The sequence below is a fragment of the Canis lupus genome, chromosome 20, assembly GCF_003254725.2.
Source record: "Canis lupus dingo isolate Sandy chromosome 20, ASM325472v2, whole genome shotgun sequence".
NCBI lineage: Eukaryota > Metazoa > Chordata > Mammalia > Carnivora > Canidae > Canis > Canis lupus.
The window spans coordinates 10531883-10551316 of record NC_064262.1 but is presented as its reverse complement, the minus strand read 5'-3'; the positions used below and the strand labels follow the sequence as shown (position 1 = coordinate 10551316).

The 19434-nt window shown below is 38.1% G+C and overlaps 1 protein-coding gene and 1 long non-coding RNA gene across 3 annotated transcripts in view; one reads left to right on the top strand and one right to left on the bottom strand.

Moving 5' to 3' along the window:
- The window catches only part of GRM7 (glutamate metabotropic receptor 7), an 827750-nt gene that overhangs the window by 709275 nt on the left and 99041 nt on the right, over positions 1 to 19434 (top strand).
- Positions 1 to 19434, bottom strand: part of LOC112662442 (uncharacterized) — a 63283-nt gene that overhangs the window by 20442 nt on the left and 23407 nt on the right. Inside the window, exons 4-5 of one of the 2 annotated variants that reach the window (XR_003138542.3) lie at positions 12037 to 12095; positions 6114 to 6232 (exon numbers count right to left, since the gene is read on the bottom strand). This is a non-coding gene — a long non-coding RNA (uncharacterized LOC112662442). The remainder of the gene's footprint in view (positions 1 to 6113; positions 6233 to 12036; positions 12096 to 19434) is intronic. The other variant, XR_003138537.3, reaches the window with a different exon arrangement.

The window sequence follows — 19434 nt, the reverse complement described above, 5'->3', positions numbered from 1 at the left end:
TCCAACCATAACATACATATGTCCAGCATATTTCAACAAGATTCAATTATAGCTGACAAAACATTTGTAAAAGCGGCTAAATTTCAGCCCAGATGGTGATGGGCATTTGAGGAAAACTCTAAATATGTGGCATTATTCATCCCTGACACTCAGAATATAAACATGAGGCAACCACCTCTCAGGGCAGAGACGTGGAGAAGGAAATGTCCACATCTTCTGAATGTACAAACAGAGTTGCTGTTTTTCCCTGGAAGTTGAAGAATATTTACAATTTAACAAGAGATAACATCTTTCAGCATTCCCCCAAACACATAGGGCATGTGTTTGGGAAAAAGGTGATCTGGGCCCTGGTTTGCTTTCTATAACCACTTCTAAATGAGCTATCATGCAATAGCATGATCTAAGCTAATTCAAAAGACAGTGATAGTAGGTCTCAACTTCTGACATCAGGGCCTCATGTTTGGTATTTTTACTGATATTCCTAGTATGCATAATTAAGTCCTGGAAGAGGGAAAGCTGGGGGAAACTTATTATTATATTAGAAGTTCTGGTAATACTGCTATTCAACTTGTGGAAACATGTATTAAATCAACTAGTTGATGAATTAATTTAAATAAAGTACCTGAATAATACAAGGATATCTCAGTGAATTTTTCCCCATTCTCACTTTCAGTTTATACTGAGACTCAAGTTTAAATAACTAAAATGTCTCAGTGAATCTCTTATTTTATTTTTAATTTTCTCTTTTTGGTTATTTTCTTCTGACACATCTTCTAATCTTTTGAGCTCTGCCCTAATCTGCCATTAAATCTATGCATTAAATTCTGAATTACTTTTTTTTAACCATCATTTTCAATCTTGTTACCTTGAATACCTAATAATGAATACCTGCTGACTATTATATAGGAGAAACTGAACAGATAATTTGATGTAATAGAAAAGATTGACTTTTGCTTCTAAGCGAGTCTAAGCCAATCTCTGTGAGGACTGGTATATTTCTAGATAGTCCTTATTCCTAGCTTATGACCCTTTGAGATCTCAAACCAAAGCTTGGATGAATATGAAGTTTTCTAGAATAAGCAGGTGGCTTTGGAGAAATACAAAATAAAAAAGAAGGCAAAACAAAACAAAACAAAAAATCCTTACAAAGTACAAGGATTACTTTTTATCTTCTTTCTTAGGATCTTCTTCCTACAATTCTTCAAGGTCTTCTTTTAAGACCTTGAAATAGATTAGAGAGAGAGAGAGAGAGAGAGAGATTTTCAATTTTCCTCAGTTTTTCCAGGTGTTCTTATTGGGAAGTTGATCTGAAATACCTACTATGCCATTAACAGAAGTGTCTTGAAATCCAATTTTTAATGATATTTTATTCAGATACTACTTTACTTAAAAGTCAAACACAAAATATTTATTATGATAAAATGCAATGTCTTATGCTAACAGACTTTGGCAACATTTTGCACAATATTTGAAGCTTCTAAAATGAGAAGCATTGGGCTCTTTCAACGCTAGATGCACCCCTTCACCACCAAAATAAAATGTATGTTGCATCTGATTTAAGCACACTACGATAATATCGCTACTCAGCAAAACTTTCAATAGGTGTATCAGGAACCAGCTAATGTCCCCATCCTCTATGTAGATACCCTTCATGACTCCATATATACTGAGTTTTCCTGCTATCATACTCCAGTGCTCATTATCTTCTAAGCTATGTGTTTATTTTCTGTATGACATGCTTTCCTTACCACATGTGGAGAGTTGGTTTCTCCTATGTATTTATAATAAGCTTCTTAAGCAAGGAACCCAAAATCTGTGGATTCTAACAATGGAAAACCCTGAAGTTACTGAAGAAAAGCACCAATTAATTTAGAAGCCCTGCCATAGGCAATAGGTTTACTTCTGTTTTAATTGCTGTAATTAATGACTTCAGAAAGAAAAACTTAAAGGATGCCTTAATGAATCAAGAGATAGGCTTTGGAGAGGAAGAAGATTATCAGTCCCAAATTAATGTATGTAATTCTGGTAGGATTGTTTAAACCAATTCTAAAGGTAATACAGGAGAAAAATAAATAATAAAGACAAGTTTAGAAAAGTAGTATTGGTGGCTTACCCTATCACATGGCAAGATATCTATCAAGGCTAACATAATTAAAGTATTGTGGTATTGTTATAAGGGTGGATAAATAACTCAGTAGAACATAATAAAGAGTACAGAAACAAACTCCTGTATATGGGAATTTGCTTTATAATACAAGTGTCATTGCAAATCATGAACTTAAGATGTTCTGCTCAATGCATAATGTGAAATGAGCTGGATATTCTTCACGGAAGGAAAAAATATTTCAACCTATATTTCACATCTTGCACAAAAAGGAAACCGTAGATAAAGAAAATAGCTAAAATTAAAAAGAAAAACATCTATAAATATAAATTCAAAAAATATTAGAATTGGAAGAGCTTTCTAAGATTGGTAACCCAGAAACAATAAAGCAAAAGAATGATAGAATGGATGAAAACTTTATTAGCAAACAAAAGAAACAAGAAAATATAAAGGATTCCTGCAAGTAAGGAAAACAAAATAAGTCAAGGAGAAAGAAAAAAGTAAATCAGAAAAACAATGTCTATGACTTAGACAGGGCTGATAAAGTCATGTGAAGAAATGACAGAGGAAAAACAACAAGACACTATATTACCAGAGATAGGAAAACGTTTAGAAGAGATTTTGGGGAGTCTCCATGGCAAGCAATTCCAGATGTTCACCCTTGATTAGAGAATAAGGATTTGTTTTTCAGTAAATCAAACTACTTCAATCCAGTGATAAATACCTTAGGACAACATGTTGGATGCAGGGGGAGAGAGGGTTCCAAATGCCTGTCCTGTGTTGTTGTCCCTGGATATAACTCCTGGGCAAATCATTTAACCCATCTTGTACCTTAGTATTCTTACATGCGAAGTGAGGGTGGCAGGGTAGGAATGCCTATAGCACAGAATTGTTAAAGAGAAGAATAGATAATGCCTAGCTCAGTGGCAGGCACACAGCAAATGCATAATAACTATTGCCTGATACAGTTTTTACTTTCATTCCTTCATTTTGAGTCAGGAATCAAAACCCATATCAAGGAGCTGGAGGTGATCTTGGGTAATTCACTAACCTTTCTGGCCTCAGTTTCCTCATTTGTAAATTGGAGAAATAATAGTGCTTACATGGTAGGGTTGGTATGGCTATTCAATGAATTAATACGTAGAATGCACATTTGCCTTTGGAACTTGTGTGGTATACATTAAGTGCCATTTAAGTGTTTGTTAAAAGGGTACTACTGGGTCTACCTCACCAAAAATACCTTTGGCAATCAACGCTGTTCTTAAATGTCAGAAGGAACATTTGGGAAATGTGACCACTTTTAAAGTGATCTGAAAATAATGTGGTGTTTTTTGTTTCCTCTTCCTTTAGTTCATGTAAGCCTAAATAGTTAATTTTCTCTTGCCAACTGTGACTTAATTTTCTTTTATTTTTTAAATATTTTATTTATTTATTCATGAAAGACATAGAGAGATAAAGGTAGAGATATAGGCAGAGGGAGAAGCAGGCTCCAGGCAGGGAGCCTGATGTGGGACTTGATCCTGAGACCGCGGGATCACACCTTAACCAGGGGCAGGTGCTTAACCGCTGAGCTAGCCAGGTGTCCCGCCAACTATGACTTTAAAGAACCCAGTTAAATATCACACATAGAGTAAGAGCAGACTCTATTGAATTGTGTTCGGATGAACATGGCTTTAAAAAGCCTATTTTGACTGTATGTAAATCAGAATCCCCTGCATGACAAACCAGCACAAAGACATATCTCTTTCACAGAAGCTGTCAGGCAACTGATCAACCCACTTACTCGTTTAAGAAAACACACCTTGAAGGGTACTAATTACAGTGGGCTGGACATGTCAGCAATGGCTTCCTAATAATAATGCAGAAAAGCCATTTGAAGATCCAGTTCTCTTGGCCATAGGTATCCATCTGCAAGCAGAAATTGTCCACTTCCACTCCCTCAGGAAAATGCAAATCTGTAGTGAGTATTGCTTTATCAAAGTCTTTATCAGCTGAGGTCCAGGGATCAAAAAAAAAAAGGAATCATTTTTAGAAGACAGCCATATCTTTGTCTTGAGAGTATGTGGGCAATTTTGCCTTTGACCATAATGCTAGAGAAGACAATAACTAGACACAGATGAGAGAGGTGGAAAAAACCCTGGGATGTTCAGGAAATGAGATGCGCCAGGCTTATTTTAGTCTGCCCACTTTGCAAATATGTGTCACTGAATGCTATCATCCTTAATGAAGATAATTAAATGTAATTTGAAGACAAGTTTCTCCTCACTAGTGGTGGCACAGCTTCTGCTAATAATTTAGGTTATCAAGGTAATGTGAAGACTAAATTGGCCCTAAATGATGAAATTGAGGAATTGGGATATTACTCAAATGTCAGGTGTCAATAAAAGTCTACACTGGAGAATATAATGGCTCTAAGTCATTGTGTGGGCACCTATGTGAGAAAAATGCATGGATCTCAGGAAAATATTGGCCTTTGCATAGAAAGATCTGCCTCATCTCAGTAGGTTGAGTGAAGCCCAAAAGCAAAACATGAAGGATCTATTTACTAAACAGTATGACTTGAGTTAGTTCAGTTTTGGAATCAAATAAAAGTTTCAGAGATGCTTTCAAAAGTTGCTGAGAGGGGGATCCCTGGGTGGCTCAGCAGTTTAGCATCTGCCTTCGGCCCATGGTGTGGTCTTGGAGGCCCAGGATCGAATCCCACGTCGGGATCCGTACATGGAGCCTACTCTCTCTCTCTCTCTCTCTCTCTCTCTCTCTCTCTCTCTCTCCTTCATGGATAAATAAATAAAATCTTTTAAAAAAAGTTGCTGAGAAAGGGTCCTCAAGGATCATTGTCATCTGCTGTGTTGTCCATATGTCCTCTGAGAAGTACAGTAAAACATGGAAATTATCCAGGAAGCTCTTTTTAAGGAAGCATAACTAACCATGGAACATGTGTCTACATATGGCAGGATTGGGTATGTGGAGGGATTACTCAAGCTAGATTTAAAGAGTACAACTTCTAATCAGAAAGTTCTCCCTCAGAACAGGTGGCCTGGAGTCCTAGGCTAATGCTGTGTTTTGTAAACAGTCTCATGACATTTTCTGTCTTCTGTTCTAAAAGTTCACCTTGCTCAGCATTCATCACTTCTGGCTTCTGGTGGTCCATGATGAGTGAGACAGCCACTGGCAAAATGTCTCAGCCATCCAATGCCATTTATTTTTAATTCTGCCTTTACCCTCTTCTAGAAATGGCAGCCAACTGAATATAAACCACAAAGACCTCCTACTGTAGAGGCTTTCTTCTAATCTCATTCCCCACTCCCCTTACTTGCCTGGCCTCTGCAGGGAGCTGAGTATTTATCACTAGAAGGAAGAAATGCAAAAGGAGAGAGACTTTTGACATCATTAAGAGAGTTTAGGACTGAAAAAAAAAAAATTACAAGCCTGTTGCTTCTAGAGTTGCCAGGTTTAGCAAATAAAAATACATGACACCCAGTTAAATATGAATATTAGTTAAATTGAATCATTTTTGGTATAAAATATGTATTATTTGGGAACACTCATATTAAAAATGCCTCTGTTGTTTATCTGGAATTTAAATCTAAGTAGATGGCTTCTGTTTCTTCATCTGGCAACTCTGTTTGCCCAGCTAAATACAACACCTTTGGGGGAAAGAAGGTGATGTTCAGGATTTCAGACACATGAGGTATTAAGTGACTGTCTCAATGAACTATTACGACTTAAAACTACAGTTTGTTTTCAGAAACAAAACTGCAGGAAATGAATAGAATGGCAAATACTCTTGGTTTATATTTACAGCATACCAGGCAGTACAGTGGCATTTAGGCCCAGTGCTCATATTACATATATATGCTACACATAAATATATATATATATGTGGTTTTATTTCAAAAACGACTTTGATATGCTGGTGGAGGAATGTAGCATGTTACCCTTCTCTTCATTTTTATAGCCAGTTACAGAGTACAGAAATTGCTTTAAAATGACCCAAATTGCAACTTACCATTTAGCAACTCCTATTCGGGAATAGCAGAGTCCATGTCCTTGCCTGTTAGGTTCTGGCAGCCTTGTCCAGAATTTCAATGGTGTACTTTTGTTTTTTTCCCAGGAGCGGATCAGATCCTAGTAGCAAAATTACAGAAAGTAATATTCTGACACAAGGGGGTGGGGAGAAAGCCCATATTAAAAGAGGAGGTGAACATTAATTTCAAGACTGTCACAGTTTTAGCCCAACACACAATTTTTATCTCCCCCTTCTTATATTGTAGAAAAAGAGACATGTTTCCCCACCCCCACAGTGAATTCATATCTATTTTTATGGACTGCAATAACTCCCTAATTGAACATAAATATGAGGGATCTGGGAATGATTGGAACTTGGCAAACATTAAGTGAAATGACAGACTTCTTATAATGACATTAGTTTGGAACGAGGAGCTCCACATTGCATTCTGGAGTGACCACATCCCCATTTAGCAATAATCATAAATGTATACTGCAGAGAGCTGTGAATTTGATGGGCTCAAAAGTAAAGCTATCCTTGTTTTAGGAATTATGACAAAGCCATTGGTTTCCATGGCTACTATTTGTTCTAATTGTGATACATTAGTAACAACAAGAATTGGATGGTTCAAGTCATTTAGTTAATTAAACAGAAACTTGGACTCTGCCAAAAGAATTATGGATGAAATTAGCATCCACTGGAATGCACCTGTAAAATGTGTATTGCATGAGTTTCATCAGCTTAGGGTGAGAGGGAACGGAAGTGCTTGTGTATTTTAAATATGTCTTTCTTAGCCTTATCCCATTACAAGACTCATAATTTATTTTTAAAATATGTTCTCAAATGAAATACAACAGCATTGATCAATGAAACGTGTTTTTTGTTGCTGTTCATATCAGGAAAATATGTGAGATGTCACATGGAGGAAGGCAGTAGCTCACAGCAATTATAGAAAATGATGAAACCACAGAGTCTCCACTAACACACTGAGCTCCTGAAAATAAGAGTCTGTAATGGAAAAAGCTGACATAAGAGTAACTGTGGCATCCTGGCTATGTTTTGATATCACTGAAAGCCTGGCAGGCTCTTCGCAAAGAGAAGCAAGAACATGATAGATTGGACTGAGATAAAGTAGGATGGGGTTGTTAAATTCTGCTTATGAATCTGGGGAAATGCTAGAACAACAGCTCTCTCCTCATCAGACATCGTAAATATTTGTCTGTATCGCTCTTACTATTCTCTGTCCTGGAAAGAAGGTGATATGATCTCCATTTTTCAGTTAGAATTAAAGATTGGAGAGGTAAAATGATTTGCCCCAAATCACTAAGCCAGGGCCATTCTTGTCCTAAAGACTGTAGAACAGAGCTTCATAAATAGCTCAGGGATGGATTTTTAGTGTGTCAGTTTGTTAAGTCATTCAGCAAACATAATTATTAAGCACCCACTCTGTGGTAGGCATGTGGGATAAAAAAGTGAGTAAAATCTTGCCATGAAACTTCCCTTCCCATATCATCCTACCTATGCCATGTTGCCCTTTCTTTCAAAATGCATCAGACCACCTTGACTTTAAACAAACGTGTTCACTGCCTGTACATTGCAAAGATATCAGTTGAATGGATATACATAGTGAAAAAGATATGCCAATGAACTGAAATAGTTTTTAAAACTGTGGTCTGGTGAGGGAGACAGCCATTCCTTTTTTTTTTTTTTTAAGATTTATTTATTTTAGAAATAGAGACTGGGGGAAGAACAGAGGGAGAGAATCCTCAAGCAGACTCCCCCACTGAGCATGGAGATTGATGGGGAGCTTGATCACAGTACCCTGAGATCAAGACCTGAGCTGAAATCAAGAGTCGGACACTTGACTGAGCTACCCAGATGCACCAGGAGGCAACCATTATTTAAGTAATCTCACAAATAAGTGGGAAATTGCAACAATGATTAGTGCTTTGGGAAAGGATATTGTGCTATGGGGCACAGACTAGGGTGAAAATGCTCCTGTTTCAAGCAAGGATGGAGCTGATATCTGAAGAAGACTTGGCCAGGGTTCAGTATGACAGGCAGTATTACAACTACTACAGGCATTATGGGAGCCTGCAGCACAGAGTCTATAAGACTATCATCCTGGTGTTTGATGCTAGAACTGGGAGCCCACAAAGCAGGAACTTGAAGAGGGAAGAAGGATGTAAAATGGGAGAGAACAAGGACAAGCTAGAGCCTTTAAAGGCCAACTGAAACCTGTGTCAGTGTGTGCTGTCTCTGACCTGATGCTGCATCATCCGAGCTAAAAATACAAACACACCTGCCCATGGGTCAAAGAAGCTAAAGAAGGATCCAGGAAAAAGTGGGGTGGGTGTAGGTTCAGAAGATAATTTTGGACAGTTAGGAATGGTGTCGTTTCACTTCTGTCTGCCAGCGTTTGGCAGACAAAAGTGAATCAGGCTCCCACATAGAAAGTTGATCAATTTCAATCAAGACTGGTTTGGCTAGAATTTGACTTTGTCAGACTGTCTTAGGGGACAGTGGAAGGAGCATCCATGGGCCCAGTTTATCAGATTGCGGTTAGAATCTTGGCACAAGTCACTACCACCCTTTGGGCTTCAGTCCTTTATAATATAGAGTGATGTTAGTAGGCCGGAGAGTCCGAGTTGTTTGAATGGAGGCCTGTCTTGGATTCCCCACATATTTACATGAGTATTCAAACACAAAGCATTTCATCAAGAATGGTACACTCTCAAGGTAGGAGAGTGGGCAGGCCCAGAGGTGGCAACTGCATTGGGGTTAGGGGTGTTTTTCTTTTTATGTTTGCATAGGTTATGGGTTATAGCTAGGGCCGACTCGAACGGAGGTTGTTTCCAGTCATTGAAGGGACTCCTCCCAACAGTTGGGAAGCCGAGTTTTGGGACTTAGGAGGTTCTTTCAGACCTGTCTTGGCCATCTTCCCACACTGGGGGTGTGCACTGGGGGTTGAAAGTACAGTGTAAATCTGATATAATGAACTTATAGGTTATTGCAGGACACAGGCTGGAGAGTGTATGCTTGGCACCTGTTGTTCTGGGTCTGATAGCCCCAGGAGATGAAAAACCACAAAACCACTCTTGGCTACCACCCTTGCCTCCAGCTCATATATCTAGCTAACCACCTGCTCTATCACTACTACTCTCTACTTGACGAGTTGTTTTGGTGACAGGTATAATAATGATCTAAACAAAGTAACTAGTCTTAGAGGTTACACCCAAACTAAGATATAGAAAGTAAACTATTGATGATTGGTAAGAAGAGAAATAAAGCAAAGTGAGGGATCAGAGTAAAGTTATTGGTGTCTCATATATGGGATGAAGAAGACCTCTCCCAGAAGAAGCTATCTTAGTGGGAGAGATACCATGTGGGCTTAAGGAATTGAGGATTATGACTCTACATAGGAAATCATAATTGTACGAATTTAATACACTCAGGAACTGCGAAACTACAGATTACTTACATTTGGCTTTGTAATAACTATACAGTTACATTTGGATATTAGCACTGTAGCATCTGGTAACACACACATTTCTAATGACATTTTTAAAAAGATTTTTATTTATTTGAGAGAGAGAGAGAGAATGAGAATGGGCAGGGAGAGGGACAGAGGAAGAAGTAGACTCTCCATTGTGCACGGAGCCTGATGCAGAGCTTGCTCTATCCCAGGACCCTGAGTTCATGACCCAAGCTGAAGTCAGATGCCTGACTGAGGTTCCCAAGTGCCCCTCTAATGACACTTCTTAATGAAACCTCTACACTGAGTTCATCAATAATGTTTCTCAAAACTATAGAATCTTAATGTATGGAAAGTTCTAGAACAGATTGTGAACGTTGATACTAAAACTGTCAATTATTTTACCAGTGAGAGTGGGTTCATTCAAAAATAACAGAATTGTAATTGAGCCATATGCAAGGTCTGGCAAAACCATTGATGAATCCAGCAAACAAAGGAGAGGAACATTATTTTATGGAGAAGGATCAAGTTGGAAGAGGTTGTTTTGAATGAAAGTCTACTGGAGAACACAAGAGTTCATGGTGATGATGGTTTCTCACTGGCTGAGTTGTGGGGGTAGTCAATTTCTTGCAGGAGATGCAATGTACATCTTCTTCCTGCTGGGACCTATAATTATGTAATGATTTTTCCCTCTTTTGTTCTGTTGGGTCTGTAATTGATGGTTCTTCCTACAATTGACACTGGGTGGTAAGCATTCCAACTCTGTGTTAGTGAGGTTTCCCTTGACTAATTTTCACAGTGGGTTCTATGAATTTAGCTATTAACAATTATCTCTACTAACTGTGATATAATCTATTGTTTCTGAATCCTTATAAAAATTTAATGAGAAAATGTACACAAAATACCTAACTCAGGTTCTAAAGAGTTTTAGAGCCTCAGTAAACATTAATTTGCCTTAGAAATTTCCCTATAGATGAGATTAGTGACAATCTCATGGTGGCTCCACTTTGTCTTTCCTAAGTTTGAACTACACCTTGGGAGGATTTGAGCAGAAAAGGAAAGCAAAGCTTTAGGAAGGCTGGTTTATAGACAACATTGAATACAGTGGGCAATGGGAATAGGTTTCCAGAACAGAGAAACTCTTTAGAGGCCTCTTGCAGCTGTCAGACTGTGATAAGGACCAGCTCTGACATGGTACATTTAGAATGTTGAATCAGATGCCTGCAAAAGACCTAGCAAAGAAAAAACAAACAAGATTTGTTGGAGAAAGCAGGAATGAAAAGAATCCAAAGTCTATAGTCTGGAGAAGAAGAAAATGTAATGGAACTCTAACAAGAAGCATGGCAAGTAGTACAGGAGCTAGATTTTTTTTTTTTTAAATCTCTGAATTTTATACCTAAACAAGCACTTATACATCATTTGCTTCTTTTGTGGATGGGAAAATTTAGGCTTGGAAATGGTTAAGTGTTATAAAACTCATGTGGTAAAAAAATAAGAACAGGAAGATACCCTCCCCCCATCTGCTCGTGTTGTATACAGGCTGCCTTTATAGGTTCAGATTGAAATAATGACTGGACATCCAAATGGAAATGTGCTATAGATATTTCAGATATTAGGACTGTCAAAGAGAGGTCAGGTCTGGACAGAGGCATTTTATTGACAATATTCACAAAGGGAGAAAGTAGACAAAAAGATTACCGAAGACACAGAGTTAAAAGAGAGCAAGGAATGGCCTAAGAAGGGAGAAGACATGCAGGTTTCAACAACATGGAAAGTATGTTATTAAGCATCATGGAGCTATTTTTTAAAGGAGAAAAGGAGCGTTTTAAGGCAATGGAAGGTCCAGAGGTTAGAGCACAAGAGGTAAAGGGGGTCCATATCAAGAGCTGGTGTCCCAGGCAGCCAACTTTGAATAAGGCTCCTCTATGGGGGATTCCTGGGCTCAGCGGTTTAGCACCTACCTTTGGCCCATGGCGTGATCTTGGAGTCCTGGGACCGAGTCCCACATCGGGCTCCCTGCCTGGAGCCTGCTTCTCCCTCTGTCTGTGTCTGTGTCTGTGTCTGTGTCTCTCTCTCTCTGTCTCTCATTAATAAATAAATAAATCTTAAAAAAAAAAAAAAAAAAGAATAAGGCTCCTCTAGTCTGAGCCCTGGTCTATTCCTCCCAGGGTCTTTCTTTGACAGCATAGCTGACAAATTGGTGGTTAGTAGAAGCTAACCATTCTACTTGGTAGGAAATAACAGCTTTATGGTATAAATGGATAAATTGGATCCTTAAGGATAATATGTCCAGAAGGCCACTGGAGTTCCTGGGCCAGACACCGGCAGATCCTCTCCTGGCTCAAAAAACATCACATTAGAAGTGTTGGTAACAGAACTGTATTAGTTTGCCGGGGCAGCTATAACAAAGAACAGAAAATTTTTAACAACAGAAATTTATCATCTCACATTTCTAGAGGCTAGAAGTCTGAAATCCAGGTGTCATCAGGGTTGGTTCCTTTTGAAGCCTGTGAGGAAATAAAGGTATTTTCCATACCTTTCCAAAGCTTCTGGTGGTTTGCTGATAATCTTAGGCATTCCTTTTTGTACCATTATTCCAACCTTTGCCTTCATCTTCTTCACATGGCATTTCCTCTGTATCCAAATTTCCCCTCCTTATAAGGACACTAGTAACATTGGATTGAGGCCCACCCTGCTCCATCCAGTTAAGACTTCATTTTAGCTAATTATTAGATTTACAATGACTTTATTTACAAATAACATTACTTTCTGAAGTAGTGGGGGTTAGGACGTCAATATATGAATTTGTGGTGAGGGAGACACAATTCAGAAGTACCAAAGTATTTCTCATGTCAGAATCTGCCATTATCATGGTCTTAGTTACAACAGCTCAGGTCTAGAAGCCTACACAAATACCTCCTTTCATTTTTACTTTTTAGAAATTCTGAAATAACAACTATGTTCCCTTTGGCTGCCTCAAAAGTGTCAGTAGCTGGGTAGGGGGGCAGGATCCTTGGACTGCAGTCCTGCCTCAACTGTTATGAGGCTATGTTCAGCTTGGTGTAAGTCAGTGAGCCTCGGCTTGCTTGTCTACAAATTAGAAATTCATCCTTCCAAGCCAGGATACTGCAGTTCAAATTAAATAAAATACAAAAAGAGATTAGAGAAGCTGTAAAGCACACTCAACATTATTTTTATCATTCCAAGTTTATAAATACAAAACCAAGAAGAAACCTAGTCATTTTTATTTTTCCTCTTATTGATCAACAAATCGTTGAAATCAAGCACATGGCCTTAGGTGGCAAATTAGTCTCAAAAACTGTACCTGGAGTACAAATTAGCACTCCAGCTTTCTGTGGATGTAGAACAGAGATCATGTCCCTGTTTCAGATGTTCTTGTTAGCTTATTAAGGTTCAATATCTCAGAAATAATTATTCTCCATTGGAAGAGTAGCATCTCATATTCATAAAGACAATAAAAAATTTTCCTTTATAGGCGTAGAAAGGTCAGCATGACAGGTATTTGCATAGCATTAGAACTACAAAATCTCAACTAGTTAGAGTTCAAAGCTTGTCACTGTAACTTGCTGGAAAATCCTTGTATTTCAAGGTATGTATTTTCTACTCTAGGACTTTGTTCAGTTGCCACAAAGTCAATACCACAGACTGGGGGGTTTAAACAACAGAAATTTATTGTTTCACAAGTATGGAGGCTAGAAGTCCAAGACTAAGGTATCAAGGGGCTGACTTGATTTCCCTCTTTGGCCTACAGACAGCCTCCCTCCTTGGCCTACAGACAGTCATCTTCTCCTTTTGTCTTTACATGGTCTTCCCTCTGTGCAGACACATATCATGCCCAAATTTCCATCTCTTATAAAGATACCAGTCATCGGGATGAAGGCTCACACTAATGACCTCATTTCAACTTAATGAACTCTTCAGAGACCTTATCTCCAAATACAGTTACACATTCTAAGGCAGTGAGGGTTGAGACTTGAATATATGAATTTTGGGGCACACCATTCAGCCCGTAACATTCTGCATATTGATCACTCCAGATTCACACCTTCCTCACAAGCAAAATATATCTACCATTTTACTTTAGAATTCCAAAGCATAGCTCCCAAGATTTTTACTAAAATTGTGGCAATTTGTTTCTAGAAATCATAAGATATTAGGGCCATATTTCCTTCCTCTTACAATAGGTGGTGTATACTTCAGTTATGTTATAGATATCAGCTCATTCACTCACCACCCTTCTCCTGAAGGCCTACTGTGTGCCAGGCATAGGAATGTATATTGTGCACCTTCATCTATTATTGTAAGCTTACAATAAATTGTAATTTGTAAGCAAAAAATTGTAAGCAATAAATTGTAATTTATAAATTACAATAAATTGTAAGCTTACAATAATAGATGAAGGTACACAATATATATTCCCAAAGCTTACAATAATCTAGGAAAAGCAAGATGATCCTAGTGGGCCAGTGGATATTATTTGTAAAGGCTCTGTTAGGGAAGCAAGTGACCTATCACAGTTCAAAATACATGGACTCTGGGATAGCTCTTTTCATTACTTAATACTGGGTTCAAAAAAAAAAAAATACTGGGTTCACCAGTTAGATGTAATTACACAAGAAATGGCTCTCCTTGTGAGACTTTACAGTAACACAAAGTACTGGATGACCAAAGCAGAGAATTAGGTAGAATTGTATAGAAGCTAGCAGGATGGATTTTGGTGTAGTCTCTCTCTCTCCTTAGTTTACATATGCCCTCTCATGGTGTCCTCATGTGGTCTTAAGGCTGAATATGCATAGAAAGAAAGAATTGCTCAGTCTCTCTCTCTCTCTCTCTCTCTCTTCTTTTTAAACAAACATTTCCATCTGATTAGAGCCCATCCTGATGACTTCACTTAGCCTTAATTACCTCCTCGAAGGCCCTATTTGCAAATACAATCACAGTGGGGGTTAAGGCGGCAGCATGTGAATTTGGGGGTACAGAATTCAATCTTTAATAAGTTGCCACAGAGCTTTAAGTACTTCCTTTTGCTAAGCATCATATGGACCAACCAACCAGAGCTTGTCATCTGAACTCTAAAATAGTACCTCAAAAGCCAGCACAATTCTGAAAAGATAACCAAGTTTAATTCTGTCGCAAAGATAAGATTATTCTACATTCCATTTTTTTTTCTCTCAGCCCAGCACATTTTAAAATAGATTTGAAACCCAGGAAATTAACACCTTCAATTTATTCCCAGAACAGATAGCTAATAAGTAGGGAAAATTAAAAATTTTCAGCCAGTTTGCATCGTGTTTTATAACACATACCACTTTGGCTGTGGAGTAGTTTAATTTGAATTAATCATTAGATTCTCTTCAGAGCTAGAAATGAGGTGGTATTTAAAGTAAGTTACATTGTTAGTACAATCTGACAGCTAAAATTTAGCCTGAGGTGCAATCAGTTGTATGTATGCTTGATACTTTGTACTTTTTTGTCCTCAAATCTTTAATAACAAGGATGATTTCCAATATAAAGATTAAATGATTTGAGGGTAAGGGAAGATCCATGAAAGAAAGTTCCCTTAGGAACACAGATTACAGGGTAGGGGGATAAGAATTTTCACCTGCTCTAACAGACTAAATAATCTTCCCTGAGATGTTTGATCAGACAAAAACAACTATGACAATAGAATCACTGAGCTACCTCAATATTTTTAGCACATGGCCAATGTTGTGCAAATTTACAAAAGACTGTTGATTGCCAAATCAGATTTCACTGGTGACCTGCACCGCTATTGAGCTCACTCGCCACACTGACAGCATCGCCAGATGTACTTCCTCCTGACCAGATGGAGGAAAGATAATGAGGGGACAGGGATGGATGGTTACTATCCAAAAATGTATTATATCACTTTATTTTTTTAATCTCGCTTTTAGAAATAACTTGGAACTAAGAAGACCAGGTTTGGCTGGTCCCTTACAGTTCATTCATATCCTCACCCTACCTCTGTGCTCTGCTAAGCTGATGACCTCTGTTTCCAGTGACAACATTTGACATTAGCAGTGAAGTCAAACAATTCCTTTATAGGAGAAAACCATAACACTTTGCCAAGAACAGTTATGCTTATGTCATATTTCTCAATTTCATAGACATATGAATTTGGGATGAAACTCTTGACCCTCAGGGACTGAGCTGCATATTTGACATTATTTGGCGTTCAGGGCCATTTGATGTATGTTATATGCTTTTAAATTTTTGTCTTATTATCTATGGAACCACCAAGTGTCTAGTCCAATAGGTGAAGGAGGAATTCTTATTTGTGACTTTTCCAGAAATGCCAAATATGATCATCACTGCAACACGTAGATGCTATAAAAGGGGAAGTTACTGTGAAGCTCTCATTTTAGTCTCCTGTGGATCTGTAGTCTGTTTCATGGCCGACTGCTTGCTGTACAGTTAGACCTCTGGGTCAGAGGCCATCCATTTTTTTTAACTCTGGGGACCAGACAACAGGAATACAATTGGCCCCTCCTATGACCCATGTAGTGTAGAAGGTGGATGATGCTCTGCTGCACCAGACCACCAGTGGATAATCAGCTGGCTAGGACCCATTGTGCTTTCTCTTTGTGCCCTGTGATCCCCTTTGGGGAAGTCTGTCTCTTTTACAAATCTCTGGCTTTATACATGACAAAGATTCCAACAGAGGGATACTTGTGCCTCAGGTAGAAGTAACCTGCAATGATGAGTGTTGAAGAATACAGCTGAGGATACTTATTTCAATGGAATCATCACAATGGAATGGGATTCCTGGTGGAATCTGAGATCTCTGCATTGTAGAGCCTCTGGGTATTAGGAATTTGACTCACTTTTCTTCCCTTCTAATCCATCAAGTAGGATGATATGCTAGGTTGTGCGACCACAGTGATGAACAAGCCAGAGTAGGGATAGCTTTCATGAAGATTTCAGTATAATGGGGGAACTAGACCTGGGTTTTTCAACTTTAGTATTACTGACATTTCATGCTGGATAGTTCTTCTGGGAGGTGGGGAAGAGTAAAACTATCATATACATTATAGGATGTTTAGCAAGATCCCTGGCCTCTACACCCTAGATGGCAGGAGTAACCTGCTTACTTGATTGGAACAATACTTGGTCTCCAGACTTGGCCAAATATCTCCTGGATAAGAGGAGAGACAAAATCGCCCTTGGTTGATGTAGGCTAACATATAAGGAAACTAAGAAATAAAAAAATATATATGTTTAAGTTATAAGTATCACAAAGGAGACAAATATGGCACTAGTTAAGAGAAATTCATAGAATGGGATTTAATTTAGGTTAAAGGGTTAGAGACAGTATCTTTAAGGGGGTGGTATTTAAGATCAGACCTAAAGAAAGATCATAGTGAATTCAGGAGTCTTCCAGACAGAGTAAAGAGCAATCCCTAGGCCCTGCTTGAAGTGGATGTTGATCTATTCATGGAACTGAAGCAGGCCAGTGTCAGTGGAGGGACTAGAGAGGGCAAAAGTCGCATCATAGAGGACCTTGGGGGCTGTGAGAGGAATATGGATTTTATTATAAGTGTGGTGGAAAGACTTTGGAGAATTTCAGGCCTGGAAGATACATTACTTGACTTACATTTTAGGAGAAACAGATTTCCCCTTATGGTATAGAAAATGTATTTGGTAGGGGTAAAGTAGAGTAGAGGGTAAGTCAGCATTATTAATCATACTATTGTGTGAAGGCCCTCTGAATGTTCGACTTGTGCTTATAAGGGATAGAAAGTTAAGGGACAGAGTCCTATGGACGATCTGGCAAGAACTTCATCAATATGGCAAAATTAATTTACAGCCATACCTGATCTTAGATTCTATTTTATTTACAAAGAAATGATGACGGTATAAAATCAAAATGGCTAAGTGATAAGATGTGTGTGAAATGTATTGAAGACTATTTTCCAATCTGTAAGATGGGGATCAAAATAGAATGTATTAAATACCTATTAATGAAGATTAGATAGTTAACTAAAACCTTATTCTATATGAACATAATTATTTTAATTACTGTTATCAAAAGCAATAACATTTACTTCATTAAAAATAAAATTCAACTGAGTAAATTTTAAAGGTCTTTTTGGCTTTATTCAGTGATTCATGGGTTGAGAAGCATACCATATTGCAGATGGAAAGGTGCTCCAAGGAGCTGTACATAAGCAGAAGGGAGTGGGGATAAAGAAGTTATACTAGCAAAAAGTGGATTAGTTATAGTATAGTCACTTTCCTTTAGGGGATGTCAGGGTTCTATCATACTGATTAACTGGGAGAGCTGAAACTGCAACTGAATCTCAGTTTGGTGACATGGAGATCAGCATAAGTCACTCCATTTTGGAGTTTGTCTTGTTTTTAACAACTTCTTCCATGTTAAATATTGTGTTTTATATACTATGCGTATCTCAAATTCATCTGCTCTTCCTGACCACTGTCAGTCTATAATCTATTGCCCAGCCTGAACTTAGTTAGAAAAGTTTGCATTTAACTTGTGTTAAACTTATGTTTTAAAAAAGATCTTAGTGAATCTGTTTTTAAATAATGATAGAGCAAGAAAAGTCTGCAGTGGAACAATTTTATTCCTTAATGTCATGTATAGTGTTGAATAGCCAATTGAGTTTTACAGAATAACCCTAAGAACCATAAATAGAAAATAAGATGATTATGCTTTGATAGAAAGAGAAGCAAAGTGGGGGCACATGGGTGGTGTAGTCAATTAAAGTGCCTGACTCTTGGTTTCAGCTCAGGTCATGGGCTCAGGGTCATAAAATTGAGCCCTGAGTTGGGATTCAGGCTCAGTGTGGAGTCTGCTTAAGACTTTCTCTCCCTTTCCCTCTGCCCTCCTGCCTGCATGCTCTCTCTCTCTCTAAAATAAATAAACATATCTTTAAAAGAGAGAGAGAGAGAAGAAAAGCATACTCGAATTCTGATTTATCACCCAGAGATGGTGGAATCAAGCAATCATTCATCCATAAATCTGGATTGAACCTACTATGAAGAAGGAACATACTAGGTGCTGGGATACAAAAATCTAGAATAGTCCCAGCCAATGCAAGAATAGAGGACACATGCCTTCTTATAATGATCATGTGACTAAAATGTGGATTTGGGGATAAGAGCCCTCAAGCTTTCCTGAAGACAGCACATTTTGCTAATGATGGCACACATGCATTTCTTATGTGGTGGGAACTATTCATGATTATTCTGATATTCATTTATTACTTTTATCAACTTGATATAGTAGGTATTAATAGCCTCATTTTGTAGACGAGGAAACAGAGGACTTAGGATTAGTAACTTAGCCAAAAATACATGGCTAGCAAGTGTTGGAGCCACCTTCATTCCAGAGTCTATGTCTTAATCAATAAAATATATTGCCATAAATTAGGAAAACTGGCATGCAGAGCCGGGTGCATATGAATAAGGATGAGGCGGTTAGGAGGAAAGAGGAATAAAATAGGAATTACTGTAGTCCTCAATACTGAAGCCTTTTGTGATTCTCCACTATTCCTGGCAGCTTCTACAAACCACGCTAGTTTCATTTCTTTGTGGTATGCATAATAGCCTACTAGATGGTGCAACCAAAAATTCCCAAATGGTCATTGATGTTCTTTCCCTGCAAGGCATACCCATTATTTTATTTTTTTGTATATACCCTACAATTTATCAACAAGACCCTTTCAAGCTGACCTTTTCCTTTTAATTATTTTTTTGCGCCTTTTTTTATAGTTCATTCTTATCAACTTAATTACATTCCAATAAATAGGGCAATTTCTTAATTAGCGATGTCCTACTCCTTGA